Source organism: Salvelinus alpinus, chromosome 28 (assembly GCF_045679555.1).
Source record: "Salvelinus alpinus chromosome 28, SLU_Salpinus.1, whole genome shotgun sequence".
NCBI lineage: Eukaryota > Metazoa > Chordata > Actinopteri > Salmoniformes > Salmonidae > Salvelinus > Salvelinus alpinus.
The window spans coordinates 40891203-40911202 of NC_092113.1; the positions used below are offsets into that span (position 1 = coordinate 40891203).

General features: G+C 47.1%; 1 protein-coding gene across 3 annotated transcripts in view; it reads left to right on the plus strand.

The window, feature by feature from the left end:
* Positions 1–20000, plus strand: part of rerea (arginine-glutamic acid dipeptide (RE) repeats a) — a 346416-nt gene that overhangs the window by 42821 nt on the left and 283595 nt on the right. The window contains exon 2 of one of the 3 annotated variants that reach the window (XM_071373178.1): positions 14464–14629. The exons of 1 other annotated variant lie outside the window; for it this stretch is intronic. The gene's annotated coding sequence lies outside the window, so the exon portion shown is untranslated. The remainder of the gene's footprint in view (positions 1–14463; positions 14630–20000) is intronic. One more of the 3 variants, XM_071373177.1, reaches the window with a different exon arrangement.

A 20000-nucleotide genomic window follows, 5' to 3' on the forward strand; every position in this document is an offset into this window, starting at 1 on the left:
CTGGGTATGGGGTAGAGAGGCCAGTCTCTTCCTGGGTATGGGGTAGAGGTCAGTCTCTTCCTGGGTATGGGGTAGAGGTCAGTCTCTTCCTGGGTATGGGGTAGAGAGATCAGTCTCTTCCTGGGTATGGGGTAGAGGTCAGTCTCTTCCTGGGTATGGGGTAGAGAGGCCAGTCTCTTCCTGGGTATGGGGTAGAGAGGTCAGTCTCTTCCTGGGTATGGGGTAGAGAGGTCAGTCTCTTCCTGGGTATGGGGTAGAGAGGTCAGTCTCTTCCTGGGTATGGGGTAGAGAGGTCAGTCTCTTCCTGGGTATGGGGTAGAGTTCTGTCAGTCAGTCTCTTCCTGGGTATGGGGTAGAGGTCAGTCTCTTCCTGGGTATGGGGTAGAGAGGTCAGTCTCTTCCTGGGTATGGGGTAGAGAGGTCAGTCTCTTCCTGGGTATGGGGTAGAGAGGTCAGTCTCTTCCTGGGTATGGGGTAGAGAGGTCAGTCTCTTCCTGGGTATGGGGTAGAGAGGTCAGTCTCTTCCTGGGTATGGGGTAGAGAGATCAGCCAGTCAGTCCATGAGTCATACTCCTGTCAAGAAATCTTAAAATAGCTGTGAGGTGATTGAGACAGAACTGATTCCTGCTTTTATAACAGACAGGAGCTGTTATCCAAGTGGCTGGGCTGAGGCTGTCCTCTTCTCTACAGACACAAGATGGAGAGGGGTCATTACACCTCCTCTGAATCCTCAAACTCGGCTTCATCATTCAAACTCGGCTTCATCATTTAAACTCGGCTACATCATCCATTGAATCAAGATGGCTCATTCATCACAAAACCCATCGATATTGCCAACTACTTTAATACTTTGTTTATTGGCAAGATTGATAAATTTAGGCATGACGTTTCAACAGCACATTCTGGAACCTACACATTCATGTATTATTGACCACATTATGACAAAAGCATTGTAATTTTGAATTCCATAAAGTGAGTGTGGAAGAGGGCAAAAAAAAAAAATTCTATCAACAATGACAAGCCACTGACAACTTGGATGGAAAATTACTGCGGATGATAGTGAGGATGATAGTGAGGATGATAGTGAGGATGATAGTGAGGATGATAGTGAGGATGATAGTGAGGATGATAGTGAGGATGATAGTGAGGATGATAGTGAGGATGATAGTGAGGATGATAGTGAGGATGATAGTGTGGATGATAGTGTGGATGATAGTGAGGATGATAGTGAGGATGATAGTGTGGATGATAGTGGATGATAGTGGATGGTATTGAGGATGATAGTGGATGATATTGAGGATGATAGTGGATGATATTGAGGATGATATAGTGGAGGATGATAGTGAGGATGATAGTGGATGATATTGCCACTCCTATTAGCCATCTCTTCAATCCAAGCCTACTAGAAAGTGTGTACCCCCCAGGCCTGGAGGGAAGCAAAAGTCACTCTACCTAAGAATAGTAAAGCCCCCTTTACTGGCTCAAACAGCCAACCAATCAGCCTGTTACCAACACTTAGTAAAGTTTTGGAAAAATAATGTTATTATTAATTATTTAACCCTTATGTTACCAGGTAAGTTGACTGAGAACACATTCTCATTTACAGCAACGACCTGGGGAATAGTTACAGGGGAGAGGAGGGGGATGAATGAACCAATTGGAAGCTGGGGATGATTAGATGTCCATGATGGTATGAGGGTCAGATTGGACATTTAGCCAGAACACCGGGGTAAACACCCCTGTTACGATAAGTACCATGGGATCTTTAGTGACCACAGAGAGTCAGGACACCCGTTTAACATCCCATCTGAAAGACAGCACCCAACACAGGGCAATGTCCCCATTCACTGCCCTGGGCAATTGGGATATTTTTTATTTTAGTCCATTTTACTGGCCAACAACACTTCCATCAGCATCTGATCTCCCATCCAGGAACCAACCAGGAACAACCCTGCTTAGCTTTAGAGGCAATCCAGCAGTGGGATGCAGGGTGGTATGCTGCTGACTATGGGAGGTGCACAGTACTACATAGAGCCATGAATACATGGAACTCTATTCCATATCAAGTAGGAGACTATTTGCATTGCCCCTCCCCTTTTATACCGCTGCTACTCTGTTGTTATCATCTATGCATAGTCACAAGGGTTGCACATTTTGGGGAATATTCAGAGGTGGAAACTTTCCATGGTAATTAATGGAAATATATGCAAATTAATATTAATACCATTTAAATGTAGATTTTTTTTGCATTGGATATATTTACCATATCATATGGAGACAGAAACATAAACATTTTACATTATCATAAGGAGACATAATTACAAATGATTAAATCCTTCCAATAGAAATAAAAACCTTTTTGTTATGAATTGAACTTTAATTAAATGAGTTGACTCTTCACATGGGATGATTTCACTGAACAACAAAAGAAAGGGAATATTGAATAATCCCCAATGATCCGTCACATCTCCCAAAAACGTTTTCAACATACATCTGTAAAATGATAGTCTAGAAACTAAAGCTTTGGTTGTCTTCCTCTCACGCTTCCATGTCTTCTCCCTGGACCTCCTCAATGTCCACGTCTTGAACATCAGACTGAGGCCTCATCTTCACTGTCACTTTCCAACCTTGTTGAGGATGGCTCGTTGTCAGGCTCAAAAAGACATCAAATTTGCCCAGATGGCCACCAATGTTTCAACCCTTGTATTGCTCAGCCTGTTGCGTGCTTTGGTGTGTGTGTTCCCAAACAAGGACCAGTTGCGCTCTGAGGTGGCTGATGTTGGTGGGATTTGGAGGATGATGGAGGCAACAGGGGAAAGAGCCTCAGATCCACAAAGTCCCTTCCACCAGGTGGCTGATGAGATATGTTGGCACGACTGCCATATTGCATCTCCATCCCAAAGCCCTTGCTTGGAAGTGAACTTCGCCAGACTGCCAAGAACCTTGCCCTCATCCAGGCCGAGGTGGCGAGACACGGTAGTGATGACACCATAGGCCTTGTTGATCTCTGCACCAGACAGGATGCTCTTGCTAGCATACTTGGGGTCCAACATCTACGCTGCGGTGTGTATGGGCTTCAGGCAGAAGTCTTCCTGCTTTGTGATGTATTTCAGGACTGCAGTTTCCACTGCTTGGAGCAACAGTGAAGTGGGCAGGGCAGTATTGATTTCTTCTCTTACATCTGCAAGCAGAGTCTGAACATCAGACAGGACGGCATTGTCTCCCTCAATCTGTGCAATGGCTACTGCTATAGGTTTCAGGAGTTTCAGGCTGCTTACCACTCTCTCCCAAAATACATCATCCAGGAGGATCCTCTTGATGGGGCTGTCCATATTGGCAGACTGTGATATGGCCATTTCTTGGAGACAAACATGATGCCAACATCACCCCCAACGAGTGTTGCTGGGCAGCTTCAATGTGGTGCTCTTATTCTTCTCACTTTGCTTGGTGAGGTAGATAGCTGCTATAACTTGATGACCCTTCACATACCTAACCATTTCCTTGGCTCTCTTCTAGAGTGTATCCATTGTTTTCAGTGCCATGATATCCTTGAGGAGCAGATTCAATGCATGAGCAGCACAGCCAATGGGTGTGATGAGGGTAGGACTCCTCCACTTTAGACCAAGCAGCCTTCATGTTCGCAGCATTGTCTGTCACCAGTGCAAATACCTTCTGTGGTCCAAGGTCATTGATGACGGACTTCAGCTCACCTGCAATGTAGAGACCGGTGTGTCTGTTGTCCCTTGTGTCTATGCTCGTGTAGAATACTGGTTGAGGGGTGGAGATTAGAGGTCGACCGATTATGATTTTTCAACGCTGATACCGGTTATTGGAGGACAAAAAAAGCCGATACCGATTAATCAGCCGATTTAAAAAATAAATATAAAATAAAAAATATATGTATTTATATATATCATACACACACATTTTTGTAATAATGACAATTGCAACAATACTGAATGAACAATGAACACTTTTATTTTAACTTAATATAATACATAAATAAAATCAATTTAGTCTCAAATAACATGAGAACATATGTTAAAACGAACCACCAGCTTTCATGGGTCTTCAATATTCCCAGTTAAGAAGTTTTAGGTTGTAGTGCAGAAAGCAGAGCTTGTCTGCATGGTCCCCTGTCAGTCTGCTCCTCCGCGAAACACAGACATTATTTGAAGTAGATCAAGACATTCTCTATGGAAGACATGAACGGTAAAATAACGAAGGAACCCCTTTCAAGTTCAGCCGCAAGTTATTACAAGAATTATAACGCGTCGACTATTTCTCTCTAAACCATATACCTTTGACTAATCCGGAAACTATCACCTCGAAAACAAAACGTTTATTCTGTTCCGTATTTTATCTAACGGGTGGCATCCATGAGTCTAAATGTTGCGGTTACATTGCACAACCTTCAATGTTATGTCATAATTACGTAACATTCTGGCAAATTAGTTCGCAAAGAGCCAGGCGGCCCAAACTGTTGCATATACCCTGACTCTGCGTGCAATGAACGCAAGAGAAATTACCCAATTTCACCTGGTTATTATTGCCTGCTAACCTGGATTTCTTTTAGCTAAATATGCAGGTTTAAAAATATATACTTGTGTATTTATTTTAAGAAAGGCATTGATGTTTATGGTTAAGTACACATTGGAGCAATGACAGTCATTGATTGATTGTTTTTTATAAGATAAGTTTAATGCTAGCTAGCAACTTACCTTAGCTTACTGCATTCGCGTAACAGGCAGGCTCCTCGTGGAGTGCAATGTAATCAGGTGTTAGAGCATTGGAGTAGTTAACTGTAAGGTTGCAAGACTGGATCCCCCGAGCTGACAGGGTTAAAAATCTGTCGTTCCTAGGCCGTCATTGAAAATAAGAATGTGTTCTTAACTAACTTGCCTAGTTAAATAAAGGTGTAAAAAAAAATAAAAAAAAAAAAATCGGCAAATCGGCGCCCAAAAATACCGATTTCCGATTGTTATGAAAACTTGAAATCGGCCCCGATTTAATTGGCCATTCCGATTAATCGGTCAACCTCTAGTGGGCGTGATGTAGTTAATTATTCCTTGCCCACGAACATTCGACCACCCATCAGAGATGATTGCAATACAGTCTGCTTTCTCTATGATTTGCTTGACCTTCACTTGAACTCTGCATCCAGCAAATTAGTAGATAAAGCATGTCTGGTTGGAGGGGTGTATGCTGGGCAAAGAACATTCAGACATTTCTTCCAATACACATGGCCTGTGAGCATCCGAGGTGAACCAGTTGCATACGCAGCTCGAGCAAGACATCCATCAGCATTTCTCTGACTACGTTCCTCCATTGAGTCAAAAGAAAATCTGATTCCAGGAGGACCATGAGCTGTTGCTATCGATAAGGTGTCTGATTCATCATGTTCACCTTGAATAGAAGTAGAAGGACTTTTGTCAGAGGTTGCTTGTTGTGAGCGCTGAGGGAACTTTATGCACTTGGCCAGATGATTCTGCATCTTTGTTGCATTCTTCACATATGATTTGGCACAGTTTTTGCAAATGTCCACAGCTTTTCATTCTAATTTAGCTGCAGTGAAATGTCTCCACACATCAGATGTGCCATTTTCCTGTAAAGATTAGAAAAAAAATAGTTTAAAAAACCCCACATACAATTCCATGTACAGATAAATAGTTAAGCAGTTAGATTAAACAACTCCTTTGTAAGATAAATGTTTTAAAATGAAACATGTATGGAAACAGGTGAATTAACACTCCTCAGTTAGCAGGCTCAAGCAAGCTAAAACCCACATGGTAGCAAAAACGAACTAGCGGAAATTGTTTAAAAGTTAGAAATAATTTAAGCACATTTTGCTGTTGGCTACTATTTACTAGTTAACGAAAAATCATATGTCATATAAAATATATTCACCCCAACCAGTATTGTAATCAAAACTTACCAGAAAGCATGTTGTCCTTGGCTCAGACAGTGTAGTAGTAGCTCAATAGCATCTCATTAGTGTGCAAGATCTTGAGAATCAGCTGTACATGTGATGGAAGAATGCACTGTTCATGCAGAGGGTTGCAATTCCATTGAATTGGGGATAGTTTAACCAAAATATGCCACAAGACCTAGAATTGCCTTATGTGTATCCCACAAAAAAAGGTTCACTGTTATAAGCAATATTTTTTGATGAATTTATGCAAAATTCCCATAATTCCCGGGGCTTAACTTCCCATGGAAAGTTTCCAACCCTTTGCAACCCTAATATTCACTTTAATAACTCTACCTACATGTACACACACCGACTCTGTACCGGTACCCCCCTGTATATAGCCTCCACACTGACTCTGTACCGGTACCCCGCTGTATATAGCCTCCACACTGACTCTGTACCGGTACCCCCTGTATATAGCCTCCACACTGACTCTGTACCGTAACACCCTGTATATAGCCTCCACATTGACTCTGTACCGGTACCCCCCTGTATATAGCCTCCACACTGACTCTGTACCGGTACCCCCTGTATATAGCCTCCACACTGACTCTGTACCGTAACACCCTGTATATAGCCTCCACATTGACTCTGTACCGGTACCCCCCTGTATATAGCCTCCACACTGACTCTGTACCGGTACCCCCCTGTATATAGCCTCCACACTGACTCTGTACCGGTACCCCCCTGTATATAGCCTCACTATTGTTATTTTACTGCTGCTCTTTAATTACTTGTTATTTTTATTTCTTATTCTTATCCGTATTTAAAAAATAATCTGTATTGTTGATTAGGTGTCCGTAAGTAAGCATTTCACTGTAAGGTCTACACCTGTTGTATTCGGCGCATGTGACTAATACAATTTGATTTGATTTGAAGTAACTCATGCAAGCAGTAAAATCAGATTTCAAATACATACCTTATGGAACAGCGTAGACTGTGAAGAGACACACACACCCATGTACAAAATAATTACCATAACAAATGAATAGCCTGGGTGTTTATTTGCTTAAATCACTGAACACAACAGATGCTTATTAGAGCCAGGCTTCTATTTGAGCCAGGCTTCTATTTGAGCCAGGCTTCTATTTGAGCCAGGCTTCTATTTGAGCCAGGCTTCTATTTGAGCCAGGCTTCTATTTGAGCCAGGCTTCTATTTGAGCCAGGCTTCTATTAGAGTCAGGCTTCTATTAGAGTCAGGCTTCTATTAGAGTCAGGCTTCTATTAGAGTCAGGCTTCTATTAGAGTCAGGCTTCTATTAGAGTCAGGCTTCTATTAGAGTCAGGCTTCTATTTGAGCCAGGCTTCTATTTGAGCCAGGCTTCTATTTGAGCCAGGCTTCTATTTGAGCCAGGCTTCTATTTGAGCCAGGCTTCTATTTGAGCCAGGCTTCTATTTGAGCCAGGCTTCTATTTGAGCCAGGCTTCTATTTGAGCCAGGCTTCTATTAGAGCCAGGCTTCTATTTGAGCCAGGCTTCTATTTCCTTAAGGCACACAGCATTTGTTCATTTGCATGAATTGTTTAATTCCAGCATTCACTTCCCACATTTTAATCAACTTCTTAATTTCCTGCACTGTGTAATCATTTACACACTTTGTCACGCTTCTATTGTCTTACTAATGACCATAAAAATAAAAATAAATGACTGAACAATTACTCTCCTCTGAATGTGCATTTTCGACTTTTGCCACTTGAGGGCAGCCGACAGATTTCTGGGGGTCTGTACTCCCAAAGTTGTTGTGCTTGCAAGTTAGCGCAATCTTTCCCCGATGTGATGTCGTGCTTCCACTCTCCTTTTCCCCTGACTATAAACCTAACGGTCTGAGTCTGACCCAGCTCAGACTGACATAAAACCATTTTGCACACTTAACACCACGAGAGAGAGAGAGAGAGAGAGAGAGAGAGGGTGAGAGAGTCCAAATGTGCTTTGTGTGTAATTAGCGCCTCCTCCATTTCTCTCCCCATCCTCAGTGCTGCTCTGTTGTAGCAGTGGCCCAGTGTTGAGGCTGGGTTGGGGAGGGAAGAAGGGCTGAGTTACTGCTGTTGCTGACAATTTGGGCTGTACGAGAGAGAAAGAGAGTGCAAGGTAGACCCGAACTGGAGTGAAAGAGAGAGAGAGCGAGGGAGACGGAAAGAGAGGAGCTTGGAGGGAAGGGAGAGTGAGAGTGGGGCTGAGAGGGAAGGATGGTGGCTGCTGACGCGGCTGGGGTGGCTCTGTTGATAAATGTTCCAGGCTGACGGCTCAATGTGCTTACCTAATGGGAGCCTCAGCCGCTCTCTCGTCACACACACACTGCAGTTTTCTCTCTCCCCTCCCACCTTTCTCTCTCTCTCTCTCTCTCTCTCTCTCTCTCTCTCTCTCTCTCTCTCTCTCTCTCTCTCTCTCTCTCTCTCTCTCTCTCGCCCGCCCCCCCACCTCTCGCTCTCTGTTGCCCTCCCCCTCTCTCTATCCCTCTCTTTCCTGTGGAGGTAGAGACAGGCTATGCTTGGCTGAGCACACAGAAGCCACACTCGCTTTCTCAAAGGTTAATGGATCTGCCTCATAACGCACACTAATCACCTGGTAATCACTTTCCTTTGGGTTGATACAAAGTAAGGGCAGCAGTGATGACGGGAGGCGGCCATTTTAGGGACGCGGTTTCCTTTGGGGTTGATAGAAAGTAAGGGCAGCGGTGATGACGGCAGGCGGCCATTTTGGGGATGCGGTTTCCTTTGGGTTGATATGAATTAAGGGAAGCGCGAGGATGGGGCTGGGTGATATGTCCCAAATATATCGCAATATATTTCCATTTTTTTTATGGTGTTTGATGGTATTTTATGTTTTTGATTTCTAAATATGCTGCCGTGATGACGACCGGGAGTCATTTTGGGGATGCGGTTTCCTTTGGGGTTGATATGAAGTAAGGGCAGCAGTGATGACGGCAGGCGGCCATTTTGGGGATGCGGTTTCCTTTGGGGTTGATATGAAGTAAGGGCAGCAGTGATGACGGCAGGCGGCCATTTTGGGGATGCGGTTTCCTTTGGGTTGATATGAAGCAAGGGCAGCAGTGATGACGGCAGGCGGCCATTTTGGGGATGCGGTTTCCTTTGGGGTTGATATGAAGTAAGGGCAGCCGTGGATGGTTTTACTATGGTATAAACAGAAAGAGGTCTGTGTTAAGACAAGGCATAAAGAAAACAGTTAAATACTGTACATCAGGTTTGATAGGAGGGTAAGGTATGGCTAAAGCTAACAGAGACCTCAACGCATCCTTGGATTATAAAAATAATTTTAAAAGGACAATAAACTAGTAACTAACAAAACAGTCATACTTCCAGTCCTAGATCGCCACACTGATTAGGGTGCAGGTGAGGTCTAGTCAAAGATCACTATTATTATATTAACAAGATAGCCGAATGATCACTCTTAACGATGGAAATACATGTCCTCAATGATTGAAGGCAGGTCGAGATCATGTGGGACCATTGTAGCCAATGAGAGGGCAGATACGTGTGTGAACAACAGATACATCGAAGTACATCCGCTTATATCAGTACATTTGTAACAGCGTAAACGTTACGAAACTTCTATTCGATTTAAATAGTTAAGGTGTGCTGGGTTAGGAAGTCCCGCTGGTAATTGGTAGAGAGAGAGGAAGTGAGAGGGACATTTCTACAGTTATCGTGTAGTCGTCCCAGAGACGGAAGTGGAAGCTCACACCTCACTTTCTGGTTCAATGAAAGCCAACAAACTAAGTAGACTAGACTCAGCTGCTATTGCATTGGTCTCTATGGGGGACCCACCCAGTTAAGTAGACTAGACTCAGCTGCTATTGCATTGGTCTCTATGGGAGACCCACCCAGTTAAGTAGACTAGACTCAGCTGCTATTGCATTGGTCTCTATGGGAGACCCACCCAGTTAAGTAGACTAGACTCAGCTGCTATTGCATTGGTCTCTATGGGGGACCCACCCAGTTAAGTAGACTAGACTCAGCTGCTATTGCATTGGTCTCTATGGGGGACCCACCCAGTTAAGTAGACTAGACTCAGCTGCTATTGCATTGGTCTCTATGGGAGACCCACCCAGTTAAGTAGACTAGACTCAGCTGCTATTGCATTGGTCTCTATGGGAGACCCACCCAGTTAAGTAGACTAGACTCAGCTGCTATTGCATTGGTCTCTATGGGGGACCCACCCAGTTAAGTAGACTAGACTCAGCTGCTATTGCATTGGTCTCTATGGGGGACCCACCCAGTTAAGTAGACTAGACTCAGCTGCTATTGCATTGGTCTCTATGGGGGACCCACCCAGTTAAGTAGACTAGACTCAGCTGCTATTGCATTGGTCTCTATGGGAGACCCACCCAGTTAAGTAGACTAGACTCAGCTGCTATTGCATTGGTCTCTATGGGAGACACACCCAGTTAAGGGGTGAAGACAGGGAGGAGGAGGGTGAAGACAGGGAGGAGGAGGGTGAAGACAGGGAGGAGACCCACCCAGTTAAGTAGACCGGAACTGACCATTTAAAAACATATTTATGGTAAACGGCCTGAGTGAACTATCTTAATTTCAAATCAAATTTTATTAGTCACATGCGCCGAATACAACAGGTATTAAACCTTATAGTGAAATGCTTACTTACAAGCCCTTAACCAACAATGCAGTTAAAAAAATATGGATAAGATTAAGAAATCAAAGTAAAAAGCAGCAGTAAAATAACAATAGTGAGGCTTTATACAGGAGGGTACCGGTGCAGAGTCAATGTGCGGGGGCACCGGTTAGTTGAGGTAATATGTACATGTAAGTAGAGTTATTAAAGTGACTATGCATAGATGACAACAGAGAGTAGCAGCGGTGTAAAAGAGGGAGAGAGAGGGGCTGGGGGGCAATGCAAATAGTCTGGGTAGCCATTTGATTAGGTGTTCAGGCAGGAGTCTTATGGCTTGGGGGTAGAAGCTGTTTAGAAGCCTCTTCGACCTAGACTTGGAACTACGGTACAACTTGCCGTGCGGTAGCAGAGAGAACAGTCTATGACTGGGGTGGCTGGAGTCATTGACAATTTTCAGGGCCTTCCTCTGACACCACCTGGTATAGTGGTCTTGGATGGCAGGAAGCTTGGCCCCAGTGATGTACTGGGCCGTTCGCACTACCCTCTGTAGTGCCTTGTGGTCAGAGGCCGAGCAGTTGCCATACCAGGCAGTGATGCAACCAGTCAGGATGCTCTCGATGGTGCAGCTGTAAAACCTTTTGAGGATCTGAGGACCCATGCCAAATCCTTTCAGTCTCCTGAGGGGGGAATAGGTTTTGTCGTGCCCTCTTCACGACTGTCTTGGTGTGCTTGTTGGTGATGTGGACGCCAAGGAACTTGAAGCTCTCAACCTACTCCACTGCAGCCCCGTCAATGAGACTGGGGGCGTGTTCGGTTCTCTTTTTCCTGTAGTCCACAATCATCTCCTTTGTCTTGATCACATTGAGGGAGAGGTTGTTGTCCTGGCACCACCTGGCCAGGTCTCTGACCTCCTCCCTATAGGCTGTCTCATTGTTGTCGGTGATCAGGTCTACCACTGTTGTGACATCGGCAAACTTAATGATGGTGTTGGAGTCGTGCCTGGCCGTGCAGTCATGAGTGAACAGGGAGTACAGGAGGGGACTGAGCACGCACCCCTGAGGGGCCCCCGTGTTGAGGATCAGCGTGGCAGATGTGTTGTTACCTACCCTTACCACTTGGGGGTGGCCCGTCAGGAAGTCCAGGATCCAGTTGCAGAGGGAGGTGTTTAGTCCCAGGGTACTTAGCTTATTGATGAGCTTTGAGGGTACTATGGTGTTGAACGCTGAGCTGTAATCAATGAATAGCATTCTCACAGGTGTTCCTTTTGTCCAGGTGTGAAAGGACAGTGTGGAGTGCAATAGAGATTGCATCATCTGTGGATCTGTTTGGGCGGTATGCAAATTGGAGTGGGTCTAGGGTTTCTGAGATAATGGTGTTGTTGTGATCCATGACCAGCCTTTCAAAGCATTTCATGGCTACAGACGTGAGCGCTACAGGTCGGTAGTCATTTAGGCAGGTTACCTTAGTGTTCTTGGTCACAGGCACTATGATGGTCTGCTTGAAACATGTTGGTATTAGACTCGGACAGGGAGATGCGCTGTCAGCGCACGCACGCCCTGCTAATCCATCTGGCCCTGCGGCCTTGTGAATGTTGACCTGTTTAAAGATCTTACATCGGCTGCAGAGAGCGTTATCACACAGTCTTCAGGAACAACTGGTGCTCTCATGCATGTTTCAGTGTTATTTGCCTCAAAGCGAGCATAGAAGTAGTTTAGCTCGTCTGGTAGGGTTGTGTCACTGGGCAGCTCTCGGCTGTGCTTCCCTTTGTAGTCTGTAATGGTTTAGCAAGCCCTGCAACATTCTACAAGCGTCAGAGCCGGTGTAGTACGATTCGATCTTAGTCCTGTATTGACGTTTTGCCTGTTTGATGGTTCGTCGGAGGGCATAGCGGGATTTCTTATAAGCTTCCGGGTTAGATTCCCGCTCCTTGATCCCGCTCTAGCTTTTAGCTCAGTGCAGATGTTACCTGTAATCCATGGCTTCTGGTTAGGGTATGTACGTACGGTCACTGTGGGGATGACGTCATCGATGCACTTATTGATGAAGCCAATGTCTCCCGGGTCTCCCGGGTGGCGCAGTGGTCTAGGGCACTGCATCGCAGTGCTAGCTGCGCCACCAGAGTCTCTGGGTTCGCGCCCAGGCTGGGCTGGGTTCGCGCCCAGGCTCTGTCGCAGCCGGCCGCAACCGGGAGATCCGTGGGGCGACGCACAATTGGCATAGCGTTGTCCGGGTTAGGGAGGGTTTGGCTGGTAGGGAGGGTTTGGCCGGTAGGGATATCCTTGTCTCAGTATGTAAAAAAAAAAATGTAATAAAATGTATGCACTCTACTGTAAGTCGCTCTGGATAAGAGCGTCTGCTAAATGACTAAAATGTAAAATGTAAATGACTGATGTGGTGTACTCCTCAATGCCATCGGAAGAATCCCGGAACATATTCCAGTCTGTACTAGCAAAACAGTCCTGTAGCTTAGCATCTGCTTCATCTGACCACTTTTTTTTATTGATCTAGTCACTGGTGCTTTCTGCTTTAATTATTGCTTGTAAGCAGGAATCAGGAGGCTATAATTATGTCAGGAGGATATTATTATTTATCCACCGTCTTTGGTAGTGTGACCATTTTGTTAGCCTGGTCAAATATCTGTTGAAGTGCTGTATAACCAACTCCCTACAACGATCTGGGACCGGGCTACCATTTTGTTCTAACGTTGATATACATCCCTCCCTCCCTAGATGGAAACGTGGTCAGAAGCTCCGTGTGTAAGGCATCAGATTCACTCTGTAATGGGCTGTTGTTGTCATCATGTTCTTCTGTAGTCTGTTGCTGCTACTAAACCACTTTAAAAACCTGGCATGTTGCCCACTACTACTCATTGCATCTGACTCTTTGTAGAACTGGCACAGCAATGAGGAAATACCTTCAATGTTGTGATGGTGTATATAGGCTAATAGGTCAGTAGTCCTAGAAATCCTTACTGTTTAAAGTTGTTAGCTTGGTGCTCGGCTATTTTTAAAGCAAGGTAAGGGCAGTAGAGTTCATGGCTGATAGATGCAGGGTCTTTATAAGGGCAGTAGAGTTCATGGCTGATAGAAGCATGGTCTTTATAAGGGCAGTAGAGTTCATGGCTGATAGATGCAGGGTCTTTCTAAGGGCAGTATAGTTCATGGCTGATAGATGCAGGGTCTTTATAAGGGCAGTAGAGTTCATGGCTGATAGTAGCATGGTCTTTATAAGGGCAGTATAGTTCATGGCTGATAGAAGCAGGGTCTTTATAAGGGCAGTAGAGTTCATGGCTGATAGAAGCAGGGTCTTTATAAGGGCAGTAGAGTTCATGGCTGATAGTAGCATGGTCTTTATAAGGGCAGTATAGTTCATGGCTGATAGTAGCATGGTCTTTATAAGGGCAGTAGAGTTCATGGCTGATAGAAGCAGGGTCTTTATAAGGGCAGTAGAGTTCATGGCGGATAGTAGCATGGTCTTTATAAGGGCAGTAGAGTTCATGGCTGATAGTAGCATGGTCTTTATAAGGGCAGTAGAGTTCATGGCTGATAGTAGCATGGTCTTTATAAAGGCAGTAGAGTTCATGGCTGATAGTAGCAGGGTCTTTATAAGGGCAGTAGAGTTCATGGCTGATAGAAGCATGGTCTTTATAAGGGCAGTAGAGTTCATGGCTGATAGTAGCATGGTCTTTATAAGGGCAGTAGAGTTCATGGCTGATAGTAGCATGGTCTTTATAAGGGCAGTAGAGTTCATGGCTGATAGAAGCAGGGTCTTTATAAGGGCAGTAGAGTTCATGGCTGATAGAAGCAGGGTCTTTATATAGTAAAGCTCATAGGATGTATTTAAATTCAATTTTCATTCATTCATGTTTTCTTTTCTTCTGTTGTTTTGTCTTTGTTTTTCCCAGCAGTGTTCTTCATTGGTTGGTTGGTTGTGTCAGGTGTTATTAGGCCCCTGGTCTGGTCTGAGGGAGGAAGTGTTCAGACACAGGAAGTGTTCAGACACAGGAAGTGTTCAGACACAGGAAGTGTTCAGACACAGGAGGAGAGCTAGGAGAGGTGAATGCCGTCAAGGTTAGTCAACAAAACGAGCGGCCATGCGGCACCAAACACAACCGTTTCCTGCCTTCTTCAATCCTCACCTCTCCTGCTCCCAATATAACTAACTTGCCTGTCTCTTCCTGCCCCCATCTCAATGTAGTGGGCCCGGGTTGTCATAACACACACTGTGCCCGCTAGCTAATTCCTGTCTCCTCTCCTCCGATCCACTCAGCAGCATCTCTCCTCTCCTCACAGCAGCACCTCTCCTCTCCTCCTGCTCTCCTCCGATCCCCTCAGCAGCACCTCTCCTCTCCTCCTGCTCTCCTCCGATCCCCTCAGCAGCACCTCTCCTCTCCTCCTGCTCTCCTCCGATCCCCTCAGCAGCACCTCTCCTCTCCTCCTGCTCTCCTCACAGCAGCACCTCTCCTCTCCTCAGCACCTCTCCTCTCCTCACAGCTAGCTCCCTGCTAGTTTACCCCCTTCCTAGATAACCCAGGCTGTGCTCTTTCTGTAACCATCAATCAATCAATCAATTTTATTTTATATAGCCCTTCGTACATCAGCTAATATCTCGAAGTGCTGTACAGACACCCAGCCTAAAACCCCAAACAGCTAGTAATGCAGGTGTAGAAGCACGGTGGCTAGGAAAAACTCCCTAGAAAGGCCAAAACCTAGGAAGAAACCTAGAGAGGAACCAGGCTATGAGGGGTGGCCAGTCCTCTTCTGGCTGTGCCGGGTGGAGATTATAACAGAACTATGCCAAGATGTTCAAAAATGTTCATAAGTGACAAGCATGGTCAAATAATAATCATGAATAATTTTCAGTTGGCTTTTCATAGCCGATCATCAAGAGTTGAAAAACAACAGGTCTGGGACAGGTGGCGGTTCCATAACCGCAGGCAGAACAGCTGAAACTGGAATAGCAGCAAGGCCAGGCGGACTGGGGACAGCAAGGAGTCACCACGGGCGGCAGTCCCGACGCATGGTCCTAGGGCCCAGGTCCTCCGAGAGAAAGAAAGAGAGAAGGAGAAAATTAGAGAGAGCCAAGATTTTCAAAATTTCCATAAATGACAAGCATGGTCAAATAATAATCAGGAATAAATCTCAGTTGGCTTTTCATAGCCGATCATTAAGAGTTGAAAACAGCAGGTCTGGGACAGGTAGGGGTTCCATGACCGCAGGCAGAACAGTTGAAACTGGAATAGCAGCAAGGCCAGGCGGACTGGGGACAGCAAGGTGTCATCATGCCCGGTAGTCCTGACGTATGGTCCTAGGGCTCAGGTTCTCAGAGAGAAAGAGAGAACGAGAGAATTAGAGAGAGCATACTTAAATTCACACAGGACACTGGATAAGACAGGAGAAGTACTCCAGGTAACCAACTGACCCTAGCCCCCCGACACAAACTACTGCAGCATAAATACTGGAGGCTGAGACAGGAGCGGTCAGGAGACACTGTGGCCCCATCCGAAGAAACCCCCGGACAGGGCCAAATAGGAAGGATATAACCCCACCCACTTTGCCAAAGCACAGCCCCCGCACCACTAGAGGGAAATCCTCAACCACCAACCTCTCTCCTGGAACACCTTAACACACTATCATGTTTGTCTATGTATTACTGCTTATGTTCTATTACAACCTGTTCATAATGCATATATCCAGACCACCTCCTCCCTGTCTTCACCCTCCTCCTCCCTGTCTTCACCCTCCTCCTCCCCTGTCTTCACCCTCCTCCTCCCCTGTCTTCACCCTCCTCCTCCCTGTCTTCACCCTCCTCCTCCCTGTCTTCACCCTCCTCCTCCCCTGTCTTCACCCTCCTCCTCCCCTGTCTTCACCCTCCTCCTCCCCTGTCTTCACCCTCCTCCTCCCTGTCTTCACCCTCCTCCTCCCCGTCTTCACCCTCCTCCTCCCCGTCTTCACCCTCCTCCTCCCCGTCTTCACCCTCCTCCTCCCCGTCTTCACCCTCCTCCTCCCCGTCTTCACCCTCCTCCTCCCCGTCTTCACCCTCCTCCTCCCCGTCTTCACCCTCCTCCTCCCCGTCTTCACCCTCCTCCTCCCCGTCTTCACCCTCCTCCTCCCCGTCTTCACCCTCCTCCTCCCCGTCTTCACCCTCCTCCTCCCCGTCTTCACCTTCCTCCTCCCCGTCTTCACCCTCCTCCTCCCCGTCTTCACCCTCCTCCTCCCCGTCTTCACCCTCCTCCTCCCCGTCTACACCCTCCTCCCCCCCGTCTACACCCTCCTCCTCCCCGTCTACACCCTCCTCCTCCCCGTCTACACCCTCCTCCTCCCCGTCTTCACCCTCCTCCTCCCCGTCTTCACCCTCCTCCTCCCCGTCTTCACCCTCCTCCTCCCCGTCTTCACCCTCCTCCTCCCCGTCTTCACCCTCCTCCTCCCCGTCTTCACCCTCCTCTCTTTCCCGTCTTCACCCTCCTCCTCCCCGTCTTCACCCTCCTCCTCCCCGTCTTCACCCTCCTCCTCCCCGTCTTCACCCTCCTCTTTCCGGTCTTCACCCTCCTCTTCCCTGTCTTCACCCTCCTCTCTTTCCCGTCTTCACCCTCCTCTCTTTCCCGTCTTCACCCTCCTCTCTTTCCCGTCTTCACCCTCCTCCTCCCCGTCTTCACCCTCCTCCTCCCCGTCTTCACCCTCCTCTTCCCGTCTTCACCCTCCTCTCTTTCCCGTCTTCACCCTCCTCTCTTTCCCGTCTTCACCCTCCTCCTCCCCGTCTTCACCCTCCTCCTCCCCGTCTTCACCCTCCTCTTCCCGTCTTCACCCTCCTCTCTTTCCCGTCTTCACCCTCCTCTCTTTCCCGTCTTCACCCTCCTCTCTTTCCCGTCTTCACCCTCCTCTCTTTCCCGTCTTCACCCTCCTCCTCCCCGTCTTCACCCTCCTCCTCCCCGTCTTCACCCTCCTCTTCCCGTCTTCACCCTCCTCTCTTTCCCGTCTTCACCCTCCTCTCTTTCCCGTCTTCACCCTCCTCTCTTTCCCGTCTTCACCCTCCTCTCCTCCCTGTCTATAAGAGAGAATGTGATTATTCAGATGTGACAGACGCCTTTCAAGCCATTTAAAGGAAAGTGTGAGTGGTGTGTCTACATCCTATGATGTACCAGTCCTGAACACAGTGATGTAGTGATACTTCTAGTTGGTGTTACTGTGTTGGGTTGAGCCATAAATGGCACCCTATTCCCTATTTTAGTGCACTACTTTTGATGGGGCTCTGGTCAAAAGTAGTGCACTATATAGGGAATAGGGCTCTGGTCAAAAGTAGTGCACTATATAGGGAATAGGGCTCTGGTCTAAAGTAGTGCACTATATAGGGAATAGGGTGCCATTTGGGATGTTCCCATGTTGTAGCTGTTCAAAGCCTGGCTCGGTTATTTAATGAGTTTTGTAATTAGCTTTCACTGGACTCTGTATCCCCTGTGTGCTCACGTATTCCCCTCTTCTCATCCCTCCTCCCCTCCTTTCATCCCTCCTCCTCCATCCCTCTCCTCTCATCCCCCTCCTCTCATCCCTCCATCCTCCACCCCTCCTCTCATCCCTCCATCCCTCCATCCTCCACCCCTCCTTTCATCCCTCCATCCTCCACCCCTCCTTTCATCCCTCCACTCCTCATCCCTCCTCCTCACCCCTCCTCTCATCCCTTCACTCCTCACCCCTCCTCTCATTCCTCATCCCTCCATCCCCACCCCTCCTCTCATCCATCCACCCCTCCGCTCATGCCTCCATTCCCCACCCATCCTCTCATTCCTCATCCCTTCATCCCCACCCCTCTCATCCATCCGCTCATCCCTCCATCCTCCACCCCTCCTCTCATCCCTCCACTCCTCACCCCTCCTCTCATTCCTCATTCCTCCATCCCCACCCCTCCTCTCATCCATCCACCCCTCTGCTCATCCCTCCATCCCCCACCCCTCCTCCATCCTCCTCCACCCCCCACCCATCCTCATCCCTCCATCCATCCACCGCTCCTCCATCCTCCTCCATCCCCCACCCCTCCTCTCATCCCTCCATCCCCCACCCATCCCTCCATCCCCCACCCCTCTCATCCTCCACCCCTCTCATCCTCCATCCCCCACCCCTCTCATCCCTCCATCCCTCCTCTCACCCCTCCGCTCATCCCTCCATCCCCCACCCCTCCGCTCATCCATCCATCCCCCACCCCTCCTCTCATCCATCCATCACCCACCCCTCCTCTCATCCATCCATCACCCAACCCTCTCATCTATCCACCCCTCCGCTCATCCCTCCATCCCCCACCCCTCCTCTCATCCCTCCATCCCCCACCCCTCCTCTCATCCATCCACCCCTCTCATCCCTCCACCCCTCCGCTCCTCCCTCCATCCCCCACCCCTCCGCTCCTCTCTCCATCCCCCACCCCTCCTCTCATCCCCCACCCCTCCTCTCATCCCTCCATCCCCCACCCATGCCTCCATCCCCCACCCCTCCTCTCATCCCTCCTCTCATCCCTCCATCCTCCACCCCTCCGCTCATCCCTTCATCCCCCACCCCGCTAGCTAGCTAACGTTTAGCGTCAGGTCTATCTCTCCTCTGCACCCACGTCACAACTCTGTTAGACAAGGGTCTATGATTTGTGTCTAAGATCAGAACGACACGCCACAAAAGCTCATAAAACATGCATTGGCCGTAACTATTAATAAACAAGCATGTTAGTGCGCTCACACGCATCCTAACAAATTGTTTGTGCACGCCCATCTGCCGCCTTAACGTGGACGCTTAAAGAATATTCATTTTAATACAACATAGACCCACGGCTGTGTTGTTATTCACCAGTGAAGACAAGCAGACGCTTTCTTTATTACTTTGGAATGGACCTGATCATGTTTTAGAAACACAAAACAGAAACATGTTATTTCTTGTTGTAAAGATGCACTGTGCAGAAATCGCTCTGCCATTTCCTGATTGCAAAATATTTTGTTTGTGTGACAGAACAAGCAAGTCTAGTATAAAGAATCATTGTACCATCTAAACCTGCTGTGAAATATATTTTCCATAACCAAGAATATTGTTTGAAGCTGTTTGAAGCTGTTGTACAAAACTGAAAGTAAAAAAAAAAGCAAAAACAAAACGTCTATGCACGGGACGCATAGAAATAGAGAACATAGAACAGATATACAACTTCTTAGACTTGCTTTCAATAAGAATGACACATTACATGTTGCAGCTTTAGCACAGTACCGTTATTAGTATTGTACCTCTCACTATTTGCCCATTTGTCTGTGGAGATGGGAAACCCAAAGATGTCTTATAGACTTAAAGACAATAGCTAGCCTTTATAATAGAACGCTTGTTACCACGACAGCCTTTATAATAGAACGCTTGTTACCGCGACAGCCTTTATAACAGAACGCTTGTTACCGCGACAGCCTTTATAATAGAACGCTTGTTA